The 7,144-nt window shown below is 46.9% G+C and overlaps 1 protein-coding gene across 4 annotated transcripts in view; it reads left to right on the top strand.

The window, feature by feature from the left end:
• The first annotated feature begins 5,525 nt into the window (after positions 1-5,525).
• The window catches only part of Cnbp (CCHC-type zinc finger nucleic acid binding protein), a 9,236-nt gene continuing 7,617 nt past the window's right edge, over positions 5,526-7,144 (top strand). For 2 of the 4 annotated variants that reach the window (XM_031382485.1, XM_031382483.1), the window contains exon 1: positions 5,526-5,723. The gene's annotated coding sequence lies outside the window, so the exon portion shown is untranslated. The remainder of the gene's footprint in view (positions 5,724-7,144) is intronic. The other 2 variants (XM_031382484.1, XM_031382482.1) reach the window with 1 other exon arrangement.

The following is a 7,144-nucleotide window of genomic DNA, read 5'->3' as shown; positions in this document are numbered from 1 at the left end:
CTGGGGATAATGAGAATGTACAAAAGTTTTATGAAAACTCATGAAAATCATAAGCCGGACGGTGGTGGCACATGCCTTTAATACCAGCACTTGGGAGGCAGAGTCAGGTGGATTTCTGAGTTCGAGGCCAGCCTGGTCTACAGAGTGAGTTCTAGGACAGCCAAGGTAACACAGAGAAACCCTGTCTAGAAAAAAAACCAAAAAAAAAAAAAAATGCCTGGCATAGCTGGGCAAAGTGATGCCTATCTGTGATCCTAGCACCCAGGGAGGTAGAGGTTGGAGAATCAGGAGTTCAAGGTCATTTGGGCTCTGTAGCAACTTTGAGCCCACCCTGGGCTGTAGGAAATCTTGTCTCAAAACAAAAACACCACATGGGGTTGTTTGCACTTGGGAGGCAGGGGCAGGTTCTGGTCCTGGTACATTTCAGGCTAGCCAGGGCTACATAGTAAGATCCTGAATCAAAAACAACATAAATAAAGACCCCAAAACAGCTGGTGATGAAGGCACATGCTGATGGGTGATACTGAAGAGATGGAGGTGGGAGGAGAATGGGTTCAAGGCCTGCCCGGGTCCACCTTTGCCTGTACCTATGGAGAAAGAGACAGATCTCTCTGCGGTTCAAGGTCAGACTGGTTTACATAGTGAATTCCAGGCCAGGCAAACAAACCAACAAATACAGCAAAACAACCTAGAATCAGCATTCAATAGGTAGTCACAGATGACAAAATGATCCTACTAGCTTCATGCTGGACATTGCTATGAAAGCTTTATATTCATAGTTTTAATGCTTAGTCATCTTGCCTATTGTTGATTACTTTTTTTGTTTAGTTTTTCTTTGAGATTTAAAAAAAAATCTAAATGTAATTTTGTGTGTGTGTGAGAGAGAGAGAGAGAGAGGAGAGAAAGAGAGAGAGAGGAGAGAAAGAGAGAGAGAGGAGAGAGAGAGGGAGAGAGAGAGAGAGGGAGAGAGAGAGAGAGAGAGAGAGAGAGAGAGAGAGAGAGAGAGAGAGAGAGAGAGGAGAGAGAGAGAAACTTTGTGGGAACATGTACATGTGAGTGTGCACTAAGAGGAAGGGTCTGGGATCCCCATGCTGGAGTCACAAGTAGTCGTGATTTGGGAATGGGACCTTTGTCCTCTGCAAGTGCCTGCTCTTAATCACCAAGCCTTCTTCTTGCCTGGTGTTTTGTTTTTGAGACAGCATCTCACATTTTAGACCTAATTGGGACTCACTCTGTAGGTCAGTTGTACTTGAATTGCTCGAAGTCTTCCGATCTTGGTCTTGAATGCCAGGATTACAGGTGTACTCTACCACACCCAGTCTGATTTCCAGGATTTAGTCTAGTCCCTGCCTTTCTGAGGCATACATGGGGTGGAAACATCAGTCTGTTCCCCTCTTCCTTAGCCACATACTTTCCAAGTAAAGTCACAGCAGTTTCCTGGCTGGCAGAGAAAACATAAAGGAAAAGACCTATGTATCATCTCACTTTGACAGCAGAATCCAAGGCATGTGCTATGCAGCTGGGCACTGAGTCGGAAATGGAGAGTTGGCAAGTGTGGCTGCTCAACTGTGACCTGTTTTAAGGACTGAATCCTGCTGAGTCATAGCGCTTTAGCTGGTCCTCTCTCCAACACTCAGTCTGTTCTTATGGCCCTTGCTAACCAGCATGTTCTTCAAGAGCAAGGTCTAGAGGATAACTGAGTACCTTTGTAACCCATGTGACACTAGGCAAAACGACTAGCCCTGAACAGGGATGGGGAGGGGTAAAACACATTCCAAACACAGACTGCAATAGGAGTCCATTTCTTCAGGACTATTGACAGCTTAACTTAAAAAATTACACTTTAGGGCTGGAGAGATGGCTCAGCGTTTAAGAGCACTGACTGCTCTTCCAAAGGTCCTGAGTTTAAATCCAAGCAACCACATGGTGGCTCACAATCATCCATAATGAGATCTGATGTCCTCTTCTGGGTGTCTGTTGACAGCTACAATGTACTTATGTATAATAAATAAATAAATCTTTTACAAAATTATACTTTATATATTTTTGTACGTATATGCTTGTATATGTTTGGAAATGTGCTATCACACATGTGTAGAGGTCAGAGGACAAGTTGGGGTGGGGGAGCATCCATTCTTTCCTTCTAAAATGTGGGTTCAGAGATCAAGTTCAGACTGTCAACCCTGGCATCAAACACTATTACTTGTTGAACTATCTTAGTGACCCACAGCTTAGCTTTTGGTAAAGCTGGCTTTTTTCTTCCTTATTTTTAAATATTTCTAGTGAAATGGGTGGTCATATTCAGGAAATACAAGTTAATTTCCATTATAGTTCTCCTTGCCAACTATCATAATGCCTCATGGCCACTCTGGTTTCATGGATAGTCATAATTAGAGAATGTTGGATGCCAAGTGAAGAATCATCAGTTGTCACACCACCACACCCAGCTTCAAAGCCATTTTTTTTTTTTGTTTTGTTTTTTTCCAGACAGGGTTTTTCTGTATAGCCCTGGCTGTCCTGGAACTCACTCTGTAGACCAGACTGGCCTCGAACTCAGAAATCTGCCTGCCTCTGTCTCCCAAGTGCTGGGATCAAAGGCGTGCTCCACCACCACCTGGCAGCAATTTTTAATATAAAACATTTCATCCCTGAGCCTGAAAGTAAGATCAAACATTTTATGTGTGATTGTACTTAAAATGGTAAATTAGAAACAAGTCATAAAATTATTAATTTATCCTGGTATGATGTTATGTAAATTTAATTCCAGGAAAAAGAGGTAAAGGCAGGCAGATATATGTGAGTTTGAGGCCAGGCAAGACTATGTAGTAAGATCCTGTCTCAAGAGCAAAAAACAGTTTAGGTTTCTCGTGTCCCGGAGCAGCATGGACTTTGTAGATAGCCTTGCCTTATATATACCCACTGCTAGAATTTAAGATGCTACTGCTTGTCTGCAGTTGCTTTATCCGCAAGGCTGGATACGTTGGTGTGTGCCTATAACCCCAACACTTGGGCAATGAAGGCAGGGGATCAAGAGTTCAAGGTTGTCTTCAGCTATATATGGAGTTTGAAGCCATCCTGTGTTTGGAGACCCAGTCTCAAACAAACAAACAAGACAGAAAGATAGAAAAGAAAAAGATACTATACTATGACAATTAATCAGAGCAGGCGGAGGGAATCTATATTTCTATAAATCTGTATAAAATTCCCATTAAGAAACAATTGAAATAAAATCTACCATTTTACTACTGGTAAGTCTGATGTTATAGCTTAATCAATTGGTGAGGATTTATTCAACATGATTGGAGGTGTGATCTTTTTTGTGCTATGAAAACCTTTTATGCTTTCTCCTTTTTGTTTAAAGGTTTAAAAATAGCATGCATTCTTAAGATGCATTCACATTTTGACAATTGTTGTGCATTAACACTGAGTTAAACACAAGCTGCTAAATGCTTTGTGTTGATGAGTAATTGTGATTTAAACCTAGGTTTCACGTCTCTCAGTCTCTCAATCGGTCATAGCCTTGGAATCGGAAGGAACCACGGAGGTGACATGCTAGGGAAAGCAGTGGATCGTGTCTCCAGAATCACCAACAGGGGACTGCTGCTGGCAAGGAGGGTCCCTCCTGGTTTCACCTTCTAACTTTTTAGGTTTATTTTTATTTTATGTGCATGGATGCTTTGCTTGCATGCATGTCTGTGTGGCACGTGGTTGCAGTGCCTGTGGAGGCAAAAAGGTTCTGGATCTCCCAGAACTGGAGTTACAAATGGGTACAAAAGCCCGTTCGGAAGCTGGCAGTTGAATCTAGGTCCTCTGGAAGCAGCCAGTGCTCTTTCTAGCTGAGCCATCTCTCCAGACCCTTAGGGGTTTTTGTTTGTTTGTTTTGGTACTGGGTATTGGAAACCAGGACCTCACACTTGCCAAGCACTCTACCGTTGAGCCGTATCCCCTGCCTTTCAATTTCCTCATAGATTTCTACATTCAGTTTTTTTAAAAAATGAAGCTGGGCATGGTGGCATGCTTACAATCTCAGAACTCTGGAGGCAGAGACAGGTGGATTTCTGGGAATTCGAGATCAATCTGGTCTATGAGTAAGTAGCGAGTTCCAGGATGCCCAGGACTATGTAAGAGACTGACTCAAACAACAAGAACAACAAAGATTTATGTGTACGTGGCTGAGCGTATTTATGTGCACTCCAAAGTTAGAGGACATTAGATCCTCTGGAGCCGGGATTATAGGTAGTTGTCAGGAGTAGGTGCTGGAAACTGAATTCTGGTTCTCATCAATAGCAGCATGTGCTGTTGTTGTTGTTGGTGGTGGGTTGTTTGTTTGTTTTGAGACTGGGTCTCACTATGGTTGAACATTTTGTTCTTTGGTCGAAATGGAATCCAGAGTCTTGTGTGAGACTAAAGCTCTACTAAGCTCTTTCTACAGCCCAAAGGTCTTACTATGTAGCCATGGCTGACCTGGGACTTGCTATGTAGATTAGGATGAACTTGGACTGACAAGAGACCTGACTGCCTTTACTTTCCAAGTGCACCACTATGCCTGGCTGCAAGTGCTCTTAACTTCTAAGTTCTTTCTGCAGGCCCACGTTGAAGTTTAAGGAGTAAGTCACTAGCAGAAACTAAAATTTAGACAAATTCTAGTACTCTTTAGAACCCAAGAGACTTGAGACTTTCCGATTTTTCATGTTTGTAGTAAAAATTAATTAAAACGGGACAGAGTTCTAGAATGTTTTAGTTTATATAGAAATTTTTTGGGGGGATGTGGGGATCAAACCTAGGACTTACAGGAAAAATTTACACGAAAGCCTGCTTTGAGGACCTACGACGACACACAGAACCTCTTTTGGAGACACCATGAAATGCAAACAGACGGTCGGTCACTCCTGAATGGGGCAGCCCTGGCAATGACTTTGCTGGCCTCCTCTCTCATCCATAAATCCTAGGGATGTCATTCATTAAGGGTCACAAGAAGTGTTGTGATACAAATCACCTGTCACCATCTTCAACCTCATTACGTATTTTCATTTGGGGCTATTGCAAGCCAGGGGCACTAGCAGCGCGTTGTCGGTTGATACCCAGGAAACACAAACGCATCTCATAGAGACCGTAATGGTAGCCACAGCCGCTTCTATGATCAGGCCACTACGACCTTCCCCCAAACTTAAGTGTGTGTGTCTTCTGGAAACCAGGCCTGCTTCTGAGCCCCACAGGGTGGGGAGTGGGGGGCGAGCAGGCGGAGGTTGGCTCCTGCAAGCCGCGACCGCTGCCCCGGCCAGTCCCGTAGGCTACAGCTATCGAGAACCATCACTCGGAGTCGGAGTAAGGCCAGTAAAGGCTCGGGAGACGAAGTACCTGAAGGAAAGCAGCGGACCCCCCCCGCCCCCCTTGGAAGCAGGGAACCCAGCTACGGGCGGGAAGGCCGCGAGCCCGGCAGGATGGAAGAGGCTGGGCGTGGAGCCGCCCGCCCCGCCCCTGCCGCCCTCGCGCGAGGCCGCGCTCCCAGCGGGCGATTCTGATTGGCTGGCCCAGCTTCCTGCGCTGATTGGACCCGTGGGCGAGGCGGAGGAGAGCCGTGCGCAGCGGCGTGTGTGGGGCCGTGTGCAGACCCGCGTGTGGCGCAGGCAAGGACCCTGAAAATAAACAGCCGCTGCTTTGCGAGTCTTCTTCGTGGTCCTACGTCCGAGTCTCCTCCGCTGTGAGCAGCTCAGACGCCGAAGGTGAGAGGCGAGGGTGTAGCCTGCGCAGTGGCGGTCGTCGGGTTGGTGCGGCCGAGACGGACGGGAGGGCCGGAACTGCGAGGCGCGATGGCGGCCGCACCTTGGCCTGCGCCTTGCTGCGTCAGGCGCGGAGCTCGGCCCGACTGCCGCCTCGGCCCCAGGTTCTGGCCCGCCGCACTCGGGCGGGCTGGCGGGCGGCCTGGCCGTCCTGCGGCGCAGGCCCTAGGGCCGGTGCACGGGGTCTCCCCCACGGCCACGCAGGCCTCATCCGTGCGGCGACCAGGCCCGGCGCCCTTGGGGCCAAGGCGAGGAGGGTCGCGCGCGGGCCTAGCGCCGAGGGCCAGCGTGGCGGGAACTCCTGGAACGGGGCGGTGTGGCGTGGGATAGCGCCTGCTCGAGGCGGAGGTCCCCAGACGGAGCGCCGGCTGCAGGCCTGGCGGGCCATGTGCCAGCGGCTGCGGGGCCTCAGGATCGGGCCCGTGACGAAGCCCGCGCACGCCGCTGTAAGGCTCAGGAGTGTGGATTCGGCTCTCCGTACTGTCGACCTTTATTCAAACTCCGGATTTCTCGTAGTTTGCGTTTTTAAGCAGCTTACTCGACATCACTCCTCAAAAGAAGCCACCTTTTTTTCCCCGAGTGGATGAGATTCAAATCTTAGGTCTTTCAACCCCCCCCACCTTTTTTTTTTTTTTTTAAATGGAGCGGGAGCGTGGTGGAAAGGACTCGTAGGTTGTCAGGCCTTTAAGGCCATCAGGGCGGCAGAGAAGCCTTTGCCAATATTTTCTCGGATTAAACGGATATAGATTACAAGCAAGCCTCGGAAGTAAGAGTTGGCAAAGATCAATCTAGGTTTTTCGTTAGCGTGAAAACCTGTTTTAGAACGGTTTAATCGCTCTCACTTGGGTTTGGGTGTTGATTTTATAGGTAGAGCTTTCTGCTTGTTGCCACATGTCAAGCACATGGCCTAGGCCACCAGGCACTTTGAGAGGAAGTGACTACATCAGGGGTGGGGGTGGGGGTCTTGGAAAAGGAGACATTGCACAGCAATCGGCTGATTAGGTTTTTGCAATATTCTTGAAGACACAAAATAGACAAGATAGACCACGACACTTAATTTATCTGCATTAAAGTAAAAAGGAATTAAGTTATATCCCCATTTTAACCCCAAACCAAGTTTTATGTGATAAAAATTACCATTTCCTCTTGCTTGACCCAGTTTTGGAGAGACTTATGCCAATGAGTTAATCTTTGGATTTAAATTTGCAAGTTTGTTAGCTATTTACTCCTATTATATATTAAATGTAAGATTTTGAAAGTTTTAAAAAGATACATATTTGAGGCCAGCCTGGTTTACAGAGTGAGTTCCAGGACAGCCAGGGGCTATACAGAGAAACCCTGTCTTTTTTTTTTTTTTTTTTTTT

Source organism: Mastomys coucha, unplaced genomic scaffold, assembly GCF_008632895.1.
Source record: "Mastomys coucha isolate ucsf_1 unplaced genomic scaffold, UCSF_Mcou_1 pScaffold20, whole genome shotgun sequence".
In the NCBI taxonomy this organism is placed as follows: Eukaryota; Metazoa; Chordata; class Mammalia; order Rodentia; family Muridae; genus Mastomys; species Mastomys coucha.
The sequence above is the reverse complement of the archived record's forward strand: the minus strand, read 5'-3'. Positions and strand labels throughout refer to the sequence as shown.